The sequence below is a fragment of the Dipodomys merriami genome, unplaced genomic scaffold, assembly GCF_024711535.1.
Source record: "Dipodomys merriami isolate MVZ:Mamm:240054 unplaced genomic scaffold, mDipMer1.0.p SCAF_7, whole genome shotgun sequence".
Classification (NCBI taxonomy): Eukaryota; Metazoa; Chordata; class Mammalia; order Rodentia; family Heteromyidae; genus Dipodomys; species Dipodomys merriami.
Genome location: NW_027206290.1, coordinates 65061832 through 65078192, shown reverse-complemented (window position 1 = coordinate 65078192; position 16361 = coordinate 65061832). Strand labels below are relative to the sequence as shown.

The window sequence follows — 16361 nt, the reverse complement described above, 5'->3', positions numbered from 1 at the left end:
CAAGGCAGGATATTGTATGCTAAAGGAATGGCTAGAAAGAAGCTAAATAAGCATATAAGGAAGAGAAATTAAATTTTGTCTTGAGAAAGCAGAGAAGATGGGCTTTTGATTTGGTTTTGCAAAGTGGAAAGGATTCAGCAAGAAGAGGAGTTGTTTTGATTGGATCCACTAGTGTTAACACAGGCTTAGGCTACTGCACACTAGACTATGTTCTGAGGGAAACTTGTGAGCACTGGGTTTGACTTGGACAGAGGATTTGAGATAAACTAGGATCCAGTTAGAAGAGCATGGGGTGAGATGATGGAAAGCCAAGAGTCTAATTTGTGGTATTCTCAGAGGAAGAAAATACTACATTAAAAAAAAAACCTTGCAGATAAATCTAAACTCTTGCTTCTGCATCTTTAGGCAAGGCAAGGCAAGGCCTGCTCCCTTGACTTGCCTGCTTCCTCCTCCTCTTCCTCCTCCTCTTTTCACCTCGTGGTTTGCCATTTTTAAGCATTTATTTCTAAATATTTGTAGCTGCTTCTAGGTATAGTGTCCCAGACATTGGCTTTTGTTGGCTTGGACACCCAGCTCTAGAGGCAGTGATGCTCATCTTGTGTCTTCATTGCCTTATTTTGGTTTCCTCTATGTGTTCTCTCTACTTCCTGCTTCAGTATTCATCACTCCCTCCTTCCTTGTCCTTCCCTTTTCCTTCCTTTTTTAACCTCCTTTTCTTCTTCTTTCCTTTCTCCCTTCCTTCTTTCCTGTTTTTGTCAGTACCAGGATTTGAACTCAGAGCCTTATGCTTTCTAGGCAGGTACTTCTCCCCTTTGAGACCGCAAATAGATTATTAATCTCTGATTAATAATTGCAAGGTATAAAGGTGTCTTTAAAGAGCTAATGTCCTTTGAGTCTGTTGTAACAACAAAATATTGTTATAAAATACTACGTATTCCTTCAGTGATATGTGACAAGTCATAGAAATACTTTTTTATGTTTTGATGGATTATTGCTTCATATGTAGTATTTGAGATTAATAATTGTATTTACAATAAAACAACTGAATAAAGATTATGTTTAGCCCCTTCCTCCTTCCCTCCCTCCATTCTCTCTCTTTTCCTGCCTCCCTTCTTTTCTTCTGGTCTGTTCAGGAAGCATGTTTTATGCAAAGTAAAGCTTGCATAGTATTACCAACATAATTTTTGTCTTCAACATTCACTGATATTAATATTTGACACTGAGATGACTGTTTGCTGAGCACTGGTAGGTGCCATTTGTATGAATTATTTGTAATCTTTGTAACAACTCTAACAAATAGGCCTATTGTCTGCTTTTTACAAATAAAGAAATGGAGACAAAGAAAGGTTAATTAACTTGCCTAGGGCAAGTTTGATATATTTTGAAAGAAGCAGATTTGGGATTTATATGATACTCAGTGAGAGTTCCAATTTCTTTACTCTAGGCTATGGCTGTTCCTTACATTCTGTTATGAAGTGGTTTACAACATATACTTCTGGGACCAAAAGCATCAGGATACACTGGCATGTTAGAAAAGCAAAATATCAGGCCCTGGTCCAATTTGCTCAATTAGAAAATCTGTGGTGGCTGGGAATGTGGCTTAGTGGTAGAGTGCTTGCGTAGCATGCATGAAGCCCTGTGTTTGATTCCTCAGTACAACATAAACAGAAAAAGTCAGAAGTAGCACTGTGGCTCAAATGGTAGAGTGCTAGCCTTGAGCAAAAGAAGCTTAGGGACAGTGCCTAGGCCCTGAGTTCAAGCCCCAGGACTGGCAAAAAAACTCCTCAAAAAACAAAACAAAACAACAACAACAACGAACAAACATAAAAATCCAAAAAGGAAAATCTGTGGAATGTTGCTAAATAGTATACCTTGAAACAGGCTCTACAGGGGACCAGAGACACGTTGGCTGCTGAACTATATTGTCATCTATGTTGCAAGTGGCATTGGATTTACTCTCCTTTTATCCTATTCTATGTGCTAGCAGACACTTTTTAGAAGTTGGAAGGTGGTTGTTGTACTGTTTGCAGCAGAAGGATGGTACCAATAATTTTTCGTCTGTGGATGGACATGACTTTCTCTTCCCACAATTCCCTGGAAGCTTTGAGGAGGGGGAAGGAAATGTTGTATGCATGCAATTGGCTTTTGTTTTATTTTATTTTTGTTGGTTGTGGGGCTTGAACTCTGGGGTTGGGCACCATTCCTGCGCTCTTCAGCTCAAGGCAAGTGCTCTACTGCTTGAGCCACAGTGCCACTTCCGGTTTTCTAGTGCTTTATTGGAGATAAGAGTCTCATGGACTTTCCTGCCGGGGCTGGCTTTGAACCGTGATCCTTAGATGTCAGTCTCCTGAGTAGCTAGGATTACAGATGTGAGCTACCAGCACCTGGTGCAATTGGCTTTTAAAATTCAAAAAGATTTCTTTGACTTACGATTGCATTGATAAATCCATTGGTAAGTTATAGAATTGACTATACGCAGCTGCATATTAGCTTTAATTATACTACTGAACAGGAAAAGAGGAAGATGTTTCATTGGCTTTTAAGTTATCACTTTTAGTGGCATGTTATTTACAGTAGATGGTTACAGCTAGGATAAATCCTTTCCACATTCCTTTTACAAAACCTCCAAAGCCATACAGTGCGTATAGTGTTACCCCTGGCCCCAAACCGATGAGAGGCAATTTTGCTGTCTTGTTTGATTTTTGTCTTTTAAGGCAGGTCTTCTCTGACACTCTAATTTTTACTGATTACCCCCTGGAGTTCTTTATTTCTCCTTGACACACAGAGAAGTTATTTGTTCTCTCCTGCTTTCCCCACCTGCCTCTTCAAGTTTTCTTTTCTCCCATCTTTTTTTTTTTTTTTTTGGTATTTTGAAAAATCTCTTTTATATCACGAAGTTTAGGTGTTTGCTCTTTGCATCCAATTTCAGTTCCTGCAGCAAATACCATATGTGCCGACATGTTTGATGTTCAGCTGTGGTCCATACCAGGTGTAGCCTGGGGTAGGGATTAGAACAGTGCTTCTCAAACTTTCATGTTGTACAAGGCACCTGGCTAAGCTTGCTGAAATATGAATTCTGTGCCTAACAAGTTCCTGAGCCCACACTTGGAGTGATAAAAACAAAACAAAACAAAACAAAAAACGCTGTCTTTTGTTCTTGACCTTAGCTCAACTGACCTTGGAATCACATGGAGATGGGGAACAGGCATTTAAAGACACAGTGCTCACAGATGGTGTCTCACTTGATTTTGGGTGGAGCAGAAACAGTGTAAATTTTCTAAGTGACTATCATAAACGGCAAGAATAAGAGGCAGTCATCTGGCAGTAGTAGCTCAAGCCTGTCATCCTAACAACCTGGGAGGTAGAGATCCAGTGATTGTGGTTTGTGGCCAGCTTGAGCAGAAAAGTTTCCAAATCTCTCTCTCAGCCAGTGGTTAGGTATAGTGGCACATGACTGTTATCCCAGATACAGGAGAAATACACCCCCTGAACTCAGAGGCATGCAACTGTTGTCCCCAGTGACACGGGGAAGCATAAGGAAGAGGATTACAGCCCAAGCTGGCCCAGGTATAAAGCAAGACCCTACCTGCAAAGCAATTGACACATCGTAGACTCTAGAGAAAAATGAAAATAGTGTAATTCCTTAGAAAGGCAAAGTCAATGCTCAACACAATAAACACTAAGAAGTGAGTATTTGAAAGGGTGGGGTCAAGGGGAATGGAGTAGAAGAGGAGAAGAGCAAGGGAATGCAGTCAAGAATTCAGTGTATATCTTAGAAAATTAAGAAGAGTGTGGGGAGGGGTGGGTGAGAATGTTGAAAGGGGTAACATCGATCAAGATGCACTGTATTCACAAACTGCTTTGTTAAACTGTAACTCTTTGTCCAACTACTTAAAGAGAATTAAAAAATTAAAAATATATATGTAAAGAAAAGACTGGAGGTGTGGAGAGCATCTGCATAGCAAGCATGAAGTCCTGAATTCCAGTACGGCCAAACAAACAAACAAACAAAAAAGGATATGTGTACTGTTGTAACAACAAATGGAGACTATTACAATTTCCAGCTCAGCCAAGTGCAGTTTTTCCCACCAAATCCATTATGATGAAAAAAGGACCTCAAGCCTGAAGTTGATTGACACTTGGAGAAGAATTTAAATCAAATTAGATACTAAGAGCAATTCAGCAGGCTGGGAAGGAACTCTGGTTTAAGCAGATCAGTTATGCTGTTCCTGGAATGAATGTGAACCCTCAAAGGAAAGAAATCTTGTGGGTGCCTGGGGCAGTCCTTGAAACAGTTCTACAGCAGTGCTCTTAAACTTTCTTGCATATTCAAATTGCCTGGAGAGCTTTTATGAAATCCCCAATACCCAGGCCACAACCTATGATAATTATAATACAACCATATATGAGGTGGGACTCAGGAATTAGTGTTTTTAAATCTCTGCAGGTGACTCTAAGGTATAATCAAGGTTGAGAACTTAAGAACTGTTAAGATTTGTCCTTAGAGAAGACTGTTAATTTACTCATCTAAGAGTTATGCTATAGAAAAGTAAAGATTTACTAAAGAGGCAGTGTCAAAAGTAGGTAAAGTTCATGTATAGGTTGCCCTTAGCAACCTATATGCATTATCCTTTGCTCCAGACCCGGAATAACCAAGGAAATATGCTGACTGCCAGTCCTAGAATCTTGTCTACAGGAAATGCAAAAATATATTTACAGTTGGCAAATCTCCTTCTTATTGGCAAATTTTCTAGTGTGTTCTTAGGGCTACATTAAGGCACCATCCAAGTGTGACTTTTTTTTTTAATGCTTCAACTATTTTGGAGAAATTGACAAAGTGACCAGTCAACATCATTGATTCATTCCTTTAGGCATCTAGAAGAGCTGAATATGCTCAGAAGGTTCCTGTCTACCATCTTTCCTTTTGAACACGTGACCTAAGACCCTGTGCTGAGTATGCCCAGAAATCTACCAGCCATTTTCTCCCTTTGAACATGGAGATTAAACTGAGCATGCTCAGTAGTGTGACCATGCACACATATGCTTGCCTATTAGGATATGTATAGAATCTCTGCTTAAAGGATCCATGCTTCCTTTCCTCAGGGAGACTATTGCTTTGCAAGAAACTCCACTGTTCTTTCTTCTGTAGGTGATAAACGATTCCCTGCTCCTTTGTCTTCTGGTCATGCTCAGTGTCTTCCCACTCAACAAGAGAATTCATGTGTCTGGTTACAACAATGCAATAAGAGAGCAGCAGTTCAGTTTGTCCTCACATGAGGCTGCTTGATGTCATTCCAAAAGTGATTGGTCTGCTTTTTTCCTGGCTTGCTGACAACTGGACTCCACCAACCCAGTTCTATTGGCTGTTCACACTTGCTGGTGGCTAGGAGCATTTTTAAGTATTAACCCTCAATTGTTTAGAGACTATACATCTGGGTTATTCTAGAAACAAATTGGGGTTTCCAAGTTCAGAGACAAAGCTGCATTTCATCTCTTACCAGATGAATGACATTTTGATGTCTATTTACAGGAAACCTACATTACAGAAGCTATCCTGCCAAGGAACTAAGGCCTTACACAAGGCTGACATTATTCCAGTTGAGTTAATTTAGGATTACTGTACCAAGTATGATGAAAATTTATAGGCTGATTTAGGTGCAACTGATTTTTTTTTTAAAGTTGAGTCTTCCCAGAAAGGGCAACAATAAACTATTAATCCTAAAGAAAAAAAGTTGAGTCTTCCTATCAATTATCATATATTTAAAATATATTCTCTAACTATTACTCTGGCATAAAATTGCACTTGGTTTTTGTATATTGCCTTTGGTAACCTTGCTAAAGTTTCTCAGTAATTATATACATATTTTCTTTGGATTTTATGTCTTAATAGTTGTATTTATTTTAAAAAATGCCCCCAATTCTTTGATATTTCTCTCTTCAAGAAGTAGAAGCTAATCTCCTTTACTGAAGTGGGCAAGATTTAGTGTTTTGATTTTAACAGATTAAAAAATTTGCAAGTAATGGTATCATGATTGATGCTGATTATAAAGGACATTCCAGCTTTTATTTTGTCTTTTCTGTTTGTGCTTCTATTTTTGATAACTTGCTCTGGGAGAAGCCAGTTGTTATGTCAGGAGGACACTCAAACAATCTCAAGGAAAGACCCCAAGATGGAGAACTGAGGTCTCCAACCAGCGTTCAGGGGAGGAAGTCATGTAGGAGTTGGATACTCTGGTTCTAGTTAAACTGTTGGGAGTTCTGCAGCTTCATCTGGCTTTGACTATAGCTTCCTGAGAGGCCTGGCACCTTCATGCAGCTTCTAGAATATTGATCCTCAGAAGCTATTTGAAGTCACAAGAATATTTTTTAAAAAAGAAAAATTTAGCATTTATTTTGACTAAATGTCATTCACAGTCAAGTCACATAGTGTACTAAGTAGAAATAGACTTTGTTATGTAAACTTCTGCTTTTCCTAGACTTAACAATTATTTCTCCTCATTTCTTTTTTCTTTGCTTGTTTTATTTGAACCTCAGTGATTCTTTCATCTTTAATGTCCCAATTACTCTCTATCCTCAGGCCAAGATTCAGACTTGTAAAAGCAGTAATAACTCTCAACTTTCTTTCAACTTAGGAATCTCATTGTGTACACAATGAGATACAATGCTTGACAAAAAAGGTTTGTCTAAACAAAGAAATCTTTCCCCCTCATTCTTAAGTTTGTGTTTATTTTTTCTCCTTAATAACTTTATTAATATTTTGACACAAAAAGTTGCATATATTTAAGGCAGACAACTTGATGTTCAGATATACATTTACACTGTGAGATGTTTACCATCTTCTAAGTAATTATGTATCTATTACCTGTGTATAGTTGGATTTTGGTGTGTGTGTGTGTGTGTGTGTGTGTGTGTGTGTGTGTGTGTGTGTGTGTGTGTGTGTGTGTGTGTGTGTGTGTGTAATGAGAGCTATACAGAATTTTATCTGCTTTAAAACATCTATCTGAGGCTGTGCTGCAATCCTGTAATCTTAGCTACCCAGGAGGCTGAGATCTGAGGATCGCAGTTCAAAGTCGGCCCAGTCAGGAAAGTCCATTAGACTCTTATTTCCAATAAACCACCAGAAAACTGAAGGTGGCATTGTGGGTAGAGTGCTTGCCTTAGCTGAAGAACACAGGGACAGTACCCAGGCTCAGAGTTCAAGCCCATGCCTGACAATCTATCTGCTCCCCCCAATCTATCTGCTTAGCAATATTCAAGTATATAATATAAAATTGTTAATTATTGTCACCATGCTGGACACTGGACCTTTAGAACCTGCTTATTTTGCATAACTAAACATTAATTCCCTTTTATGAATATTACCCTATTCTGTTCCTCCCCCAGGATCCTGGTACCCACTATTCTTCCTATTCTGAGCTTCTATGAGTCCAGTTATTTGAAATTATGCATATAAATAAGTATTTCTCTTTCTGTAATTAGCTTACTTAGCTTAGCACAGTTGTACAGCTCCATCTGTGTTACAGAAAATGGAATGCTTTTCTTCTTTTAAAATGGAATAACATTCTAGTGTGTGAGTATATGTGTATACCACATTTTCTTTATTTAAACATTGAACAACATTTAGGTTGTTTCCATATTTTGGCTATTATGAATAATAACTGCACTCCCACATTCTTACTTTTGATTCTTTATTGTCCTCATAACATAGGGGTGTTTGCCATTTCCCAAGTGAAAATGAAGGGAGAAAACTTAGCAGTTTGAAGAGGAGAAATACAGAAATAGTCATCTGCAAGAGTGAGAGCATAAATGAGTTGGAGAATCATTGTATGATCTCTATCATGTTGGAGTACCATTGATATTAGAATGATGCCAGGTAGCATGACTATATGTCTTCTGTTCCCCATTTGAGCAAGCAAAAGTCACTTGCAGTATTTTCACAAGAAGTAAAAAGTTTTCAAGCCCCATGACTGACAAAAAAAAAAAAAAAAGAAGTAAAAAGTTAGCTGTAACATGGAATGGAATTGCATTAAATGAATTTATTAAAAGAAAAGAAGGGGAGTGGAAGGAACAAGGGACCTGAAACTGGTACAAAAGGAGTGACACACAAGAAATATGGCAAAAATAGCCACAGGACTCTTCCAAAGTCAATAATTCCACAATGACAGACTCTAATGATAGTGAAGTGGATGAAATCTCAAAGAATTCAAAAGAATGATTTTAAGGATGATCAATGAAAGTAAAAAAGATGCAAATGACACTTGGATAAATTCTAAGAAGATACCAACAGCTGAATGAAATACTGGAGTTTAGGATATTAAAGAACTCAATAAAGAAATCTGGGTAAAAAATAAAAAAAATAAAAAAATAAAAAAAAATAAAAAAAATAAAAAAAAACAAAGGAGGAGGCTGCAATGCTTGGTAAGAAATGTATGCATTATCCTGCCCATGTAATTGTAGCCCCTCTGTACAGTATGTTCTCAAATAAAATAAAATTAAATTAAAAAAAAAGTTTTAGAAATTGAAAGCTCTGTAAAATAAAGAACTAAGTTGTAAGCCTTACCAATAGACTGGACTGAGTAGAAGACAGGATATCAGGGTTTGAAGACAAGCTAGATGAATTAGAACATTCAGACAAATACAAAAAAAAATTAGGAAATACAAAAGGAAAAAAAAACCTATGACCTCTAGGATACTATTAAAGACAAAACTTAGAAAACATTGGCATAGAAAAGGGAAATCAGGTGCAAACTAAAGGCACTGAAAATATATTCAATAAAATAACAGTGAAAAGTTCTTAAACCTTAGAAAATAAGTGGTCCTCCAAGTACAGGAGGCATTTAGAACACCAGAAAAGAAAATCTCTAATAATATTACAGTTAAAATACTACAGTTAAATAATATTAAAATAATTAAAATTATAGTTAAATTATACATGGTAAGAAAAAAGTATTGAAAGCTTCAACAAAGAAGGATCAAGTCACATATAAAGAAAAAAAATCAGAATAATAGATTTTTCAATAGAAACTCTAAAAATCAGAAAGGCACCAAATGATGTATTTCAAGCTCTAAAAGAAAATAATTTCCAGTATAAATTTCTGTCCAGCAAAACTAACATTCATAATTGAAGGGGAAATTAAAACCAAACCAAATTCAAGAAATTCATGCCCACTAACCCACCGTTGTAGGATTCAGGCATAGGAAATGACTTTCTGAATAAGACTTCAAAAGCTGAGGAAATAAAAGGAAGAATTGGCAAATGATATTGTATCAAATTAAAAGCTTTGACCTGTCAAAGGAAACAAACATTGGGTTGAAGACACAGCCTACAGATTTGAGCAAATCTCTACCAGCTATTCATCAGATGTGATCAATAATACCAAAATAATGAATAATCCAATTAATAAATAACAAATGATCCAATTAATAATAGGCAAATAAACATACAGTTTTCAAAAGAAGCAATACAAAAAGCCAATAAATACATGAGAAATACTCAACATTCTTAATCACAGAGGAAATGGAAATCAAAACACTGAGATTTTATCTCACCTCAGTCAGAATGGCCTTCATTAAGAAATTTATGTCTAAAATGAACTTTACAACTTTGGTGGGGCGGGGAGGAGGATTGGGTGGGGGTGGGGGCGGAGGGAGGATGGGAAGGGATGGGAAGGGGAAACAAAGGAGGAGGCTACAATGCTTGATAAGAAATGTACTCATTATCTTGCCCATGTAATTGTAACCCGTCTGTATAGTATTTTCACAATTAAAAAAAAAACCTAAAAAAAAAAAAAGAAACAAATGCTTGTCAGGATGCAGGGAAAAGGAACCCTTTACACTGTTGGTAGGAGTGTTAATTAGTATAGCCATTATGGAAATTACTATGGAGGTTCCTTAAAAATGTCAAAAATAGTTTGTGACTTTAAGTATCACTACTCCATAATACTGTGAAATACATGAAATTTATGTAATCACCTAATCTCAATTTTTAAAAAAAGTGAGAGAAGGGATGGATTAGGAGCAATGGGTGACAATGTTGTCAGACACCTTGTATTCATATACTGTTTTGTACAATGGGAAATTCTTTGTACAACTACTTAAAGATAATAATAATAAAAATGTTAAAAAAGTAAAAAATAAGACTATCATATATTACTGCTGTACTACTCATTGACATATATCTGAAGGAATGTAAATAAGCATACAATAAAGTTACCTGAACATCCATGTTTATTGCAGCAGTATTTACAAGCATGAATTGGTATATGTGTCTATCAACAGATGAGATAAATAAAATGTAATATGTATACAATGGAGTATTATTCAACTGTAAGGAATAAAAATATCTCATTCTCCAGAAAATGAATAGATTTGGAGCCAGACTTGGAAAGACAAATACCATATCATATAAAGAATCTAAATGTAAGAATCTAAACCTAAATACCTAAAATATGGCATATATGTAAAAAGCAGACTTTTTTTTGAGGGATTACCAGTGGAATGGGGAAGGGAAAAACGAGAGAATGAGCTGGGAACAGTGGCTCCCATCTGTAATCTTGGCTACTTGAGGGCTGGATACTTCTCAGGGAGATTGGGAGAATTGCTAGTTGAGGTCAGAATGGTCAAAAAGTAAATTCAATAAATTTAGTATGGTGATGCATGTCTGTGGGTAGAGCTATGGAGGAGACCATAGTTGGTTGGATCAAGGTCCAATCTGGTAATAGACAAAAATGTGATACTCTATTTAAAAAGTTACCTAAAAGACTAAAAGGCTGGAAGCATGGCTCAAGTATTTGCTAGGAAAGCCAAAAAACAAAACTAACAAAGAACTCGAAACCAAAAAAGAGGGTGATATAGGATGAGTATGATTAAAATACTTAATATGACTTTAAACTGTTAAAAAAGTGGTAGAATAAAATTGCTTAATAGAGGGAATGAATTTGATCACAGGACATTACAAGCAGTTAGGAAATATCACAATGTATAATTCGTGTATGTTAAGAAAAGTAATTTAAATTTTGTTAGAGAATTTGATTAGAATTGTGGATTGATTTGGAGATGAAGTGATTTTTTGATTCTTTTGATATTATGTTACATTCAGTTAGGCCACCAGTCTTTGATTACATTTATAAATTTCCCCAGCAAGAATTTTCGTATTTCTGTTCTCCCCATTTGTTCTATGTAAAACTTTCTCTTTGTTTTTTTTTTTTTTGTTCTTTAGAGTTGTTAATACACATGTAGGTATGGGTTTATTTATGCACTTATAAATTTAAAAATGTGTGTAGGAATGAATCACAAATTTTGTGCTCACAAATTTTGTGCTTCTTTAAAGACTTTTGTCAATTCTGGGAAAATTTCAGCAATCATCTTTTTTTTTTTTTTTTGCCAGTCCTGAGCCTGAACTCAGGGCCTGGGCACTGTCCTTGAGCTTTTTTTTGCTCAAGGCTAGCACTCTACCACTTGAGCCACAGCATCACTTCTGGCTTTTTCTGTTTATGTGAAACTGAGGAATCAAACCCAGGGCTTCATGCATGCTAGTCAAGCATTCTACCATTAAGCCTCATTCCTAGCCCCCTCAATCACCTTTTCAAACATCACTTTTATTCTTTGTTTCTGGATCTCCAGTTTTACAAAAAGCCAGATCCTTCATCCTGGTATGTTTTCCCACACACTTTATCTTTTCTTATTTGTCTCCGAGTAATTAACTCTTCTTTAGTTTCTAAGTAGTATTTTCTTTTTTCAATTTAACGAATCTGTGTTTTAACCCATCCACTGAAATTTAGTTTCATGGTCATTTGTCTTTCTCTACAACTTCAGTGATGTTTTTCCCAGGGTTTTCTGTTCTTTCATTATGGTTTCCAGTTTTCCTTAGCTCTTTTTAAAAACATATCATTTTCCTAATCTTTCTCAGATTATCATATTATCTCAAATTCTTGGTATGATACATACTCCAGTTTGTTGTATCTGCTAAGTTTCTTTGATATTATATGGTTTCCTTGTTGAATCTAGACTTTTTGAATGTAGGTTTATCTTCACCAAGGTTTAATTAAAAAAAGTGTGTGTGTGTGTGTGTGTGTGTGTGTGTGTGTGTGTGTGTATGTATGTGCACGTGTGTGAGCTCCTGTTGTATGTAGCCTACACAGGAGATTTTCTTTGCCTCTACCTAATATTCTGGGCAAACTTTTTCAATCAGCATAGAATTCTGGCATGCCTTGAGTATATTAGAATAGAATTGCTCAGACATTTCTTACAGGAAAGTTTTCTTTAAGAGTATCCAACATTTTTGAAAAACGTAGGCTTCTTTGGTACATCCCCGAGCCAAGATGTTTTGTTTTTCTGGCCCTTTTTCATAAAAGGGAGAAATTTGCCAACCATTCTCTTTATGCAGGCCTATTTGAGGTTACTTTATCTCCTCATTGCCTAACATCACTACTTTGTCTTTTCCTTGATGGTGGATGCCACTTTCCAGCTGTGAATTCTTATGGGAGATTTGGTTGTATGCCTTATACCCACACAAGCATCAATTTCTCTTCACCCTATATTATCCTTTATCTCTTTCTTTTTTTTAACCCACATACTTTTGTATCTGTAGTCTATTTAACTGGAATTTGCCTAAGTCATTAGAACTCAGAATAATAAATCAAGATAGAACACTGTAAATGAAAATATCTCATCTTCCTGTTTTAAAAAATTTGATTTCAATTCTACAAAATGTCAAAGATGATGGATCTGATGGATTAATGGTATCTGGGTAAATAATGAAATGGAATTCGATAATTATTATATTAATTTATAAAATTCATTTTTCTTGACTTTATCTCAGCAAAATCACCAATTATTTTTGTCAAAACTTTTACAAAAATTAAAAAAAACTTTTACAAAATTGAGTTTGATTGGGTTTGAAGAGACGGGTGAGAATGCTGATTCAAAGGTGACATTAATCAAGAGGCATTCTCATACTGCTTTATTGAATGGCAACTCCTTTGTACAACCACTTAAAGATAATAAAATTAACAAAAAAGAAAAAAATTGAGTTTGAATGAGTGGTATTTGTATTGAATGGACTGCAAAGATTAGCAAATTAAATGCAATTGTAATCAGTATATAAAGTCTCAAATCATCACCAAAATATAAATGAAAGTAAATGGAAAAATTTACAGATGAAATATTTATTCATTTTCAAGTTATTTTTATCTAAAAGCATAAATATTAATAACCAAGATATAAAGTGCAGCAAATGGATATTCTTGTTATTTAATTTGTGAAAATGTGATTAAAAGTGAATTTTATTAAAGGCTTTTATAAAAACAAATTTATTTTCAACTCTATTGCTCAATGACTCACCCATTGACAGTGTAAAGTACCTGTATCACACTTCATGTATTTTACCTCTGCCTGTATGTATATAAGTTCAAGAACAATATACAATAATATCACAAGATATCTCTCATTGCCTATGTAACTGTTGAAAATACCAAGCTTAACTAATGAATACCAGTAGATTTAAGAACTGGCCCTGGAGAAGTGAAAGAAAACACCAAATACGTGGGTATTAAAGAAAATGATTCTTCATTATGTAAACATCTGTTGAATGCATTTTTCCCAGAGGAAATATTTGAAAAAGTGACTTTATTTTATTGCTTACCCGATTATTTTGATCTTAGATCCTCAAAATTAACTATAACTCTGACAAAGCTGCCTGGCATTTGTACAAATATGCCTTTTGTTCTGAGGACACAGGGAAAAGCTGTAGAAGACGTTTCTCTTGAAGCCTGGACAATATCAATCATGAGAATGGATGTGTGGGGTTCTGTATGATCCCTGTCATCCTTGTGCATCAGATCTGAGTTATGGAGGTGCCCATGTATTCATTTGTAAATTCATTGGTTTCTGTGATTGGAGATGTTTTTCCTGTCAGAGCAGTGATTTGAGGGAAGTACTGTTGTTTGTTTGTTTGTTCTGGTCCTGGGGCTTGAACTTAGGGCCTGGGTGCTATATCCCTGATCTTTCTTTTTTCTTTTTTTCCTCAAGCATAGGGTTTTACCACTTGAGCCAATCTCCTGCTTTTTGGTGGATAATTTGAGATAAGAGTTTCAAGGACTTCCTTGCCCAGTTGACTTTGAACCATGATCCTCACATCTCAGACTTCTGAGTAGCTAAGATTACAGGCACCTGGCTATTTATTTAGTTTTACTTGATAGATAATTGTGCATATCTATTTGGTACCATGTGTTATTTCAACATGTGTATTACATTAGGATACTTGATATGTGTAGCAACCCAAATATTTATCCTTTCTTTTTTTTTTGTCAGGAATATTAAAAATATTCTCCAGTCACTATTTTGATACACAAGTCAATTATTGTTGATTTGTTTTAATATTCTATTTTCAGAGAGAAAACATTGCGTATCACTCAGTGTTTCTTTTGCTAGGGCAAATATTGTAGTCTACTTGCATTTAATTCTTTATTGTGGCCAAGTTGTGTGATTTTTTTGTACTCAGTGCTTATGGTTTTACCTGGTTACCCTTTAGTTCCCTTTCTTGGATAGAGCACTTCTCTTTGCTTAATGTCTCTGGATTCAGAGTCATCTCATTCATCAAGTAGGGTTCTTTACATAATCAGTTCCATAAATCCCTGGTCAAAGTGGCTTTCAAGAATTTTTGGCAAGGGGGTACTCTTTCCTTTTATGACTACAAGTGCTAAGACCATTGTGAGTGAGTCAATTGTAATTGGTGGCCAACATGAGCATGCTTTGAAAGAAATTAGAGCCCCTCCTCCCTTCACATCCACATCTGCAAAGACATAGGCTGTGTACTGATGGTGGCTTTTGATTCTTCCATGCCAACAACTGTACCCTTATATTTTTGTACATTTTTATTGTAACAACGTTATATTTTTCAGTTAACTAAGCTGCTATGTTTTCTTTTGCTCGATAGTTTTAATTTTTACCACTTGCTATAAAATGGACCTCTTGTAGATATTTGACTAGTGCATTTTTTTTGTTAAACAGAAGACTAAGATTAATCCATGCTTGAAACAATGAGAGAAATCTTTCATTGATCTAGAGTATCTCTCTTTTACCCTACCTCCCAACAATAACAGTACTGTTTTCTTGACTCATTTTTCATAATCATAGCTTCCATCTTGCTTTCTGGAGTACTTATATAAATCAGATCGTTCTGTTCCTTAAATAGATGTAATTTATTGTGAACATGATTATTGAGAATAAAGACTAATTAGAAGAATTACTTGGAATTAAAGTCTCACTTAGCTCGTATAACATAGGATGATCATGCATAAAACAGATTATATCACTTGGCACGCAGAGAAGTAGGCTGACAGAGTACAGCGGCTCTCAAATTTTACTGTGCATAAGAATTTTCAGATGAGCTTGTTAAGTTCATAGATTCCTAAACTTTGCACATAAAGGCTCTCTTTCAGTGGATTGGCACAGAGCCCAGAACTATGTATTAAAGAACACACTTCAAGGCCAGGCAAAATAATCTATGGTAGAAAAAAAATAGGAACAATCATTGGTTGTAGGATGGGGTGGAGATGGAGAAGGAGATGGAAGTCTTAGGGGAGGGTAACATGCTATAGTTTGATAAAGGCTGCACAAATCTAGGAGGCATTTTTCCTAAACTAATTGACTGGTCCACAAAAAATTTGTACATGAGATTGCAAGTTTGTCAGTAAAGGAAATAAATAAATTCCAATTAATGATATGCATCCTAAATTGTTTATGAGTAATATATACGGAGGCCTGCAGATTATTTTGACATGCATCAAAATGAGAGAGAGTTCTATGGATGTACAAGTGGATGAATAGACAAATGTATGAGGAAGGATATATAGTTAAGTATTAATCCTAGAATGTAGGTGGTTTGTCATATGCTTTTAACTTTCCTGAGATCAAGTCTTTCCAGGTAATTTCTAAGACATAGATTCCATGGGCCTTGGTGGCTGGGCAGACATATTTCAGCCACAGCTCATCTGTTATTAAGTTTATGACCTTAGGAAAGTTATATCCCATTCCTGTCCTCACTTTCTCATTTTAAAAAGAAGAATATTTATAAAATGGGAGAGGATGATAATCTATGATGACCTACTCACAGAGACTACATATATGTATATATACATATATAGTTTATTAGCAGCTATTTATTATTATGAGTTTAAAAATGTATTAGGGTGTCTACTCCACACTGAATGCAATGCTAGAGTCTTCTGGATTAGCCTTGTTGACCACTGAGTTGTGAGAAGTTATATGATGGGCCTAGAGAAGCGAGAGAAGCAAAGCGAGTGTATCCTTATCGTCTTTTAGGGATCCTCACTCCTTCAACATGTTCTTTGGCTGCTTGA

General features: G+C 35.8%; 1 long non-coding RNA gene across 1 annotated transcript in view; it reads left to right on the top strand.

The window, feature by feature from the left end:
* Window positions 1-16361, top strand: part of LOC138817270 (uncharacterized) — a 39622-nt gene that overhangs the window by 22213 nt on the left and 1048 nt on the right. The window lies entirely within an intron of this gene.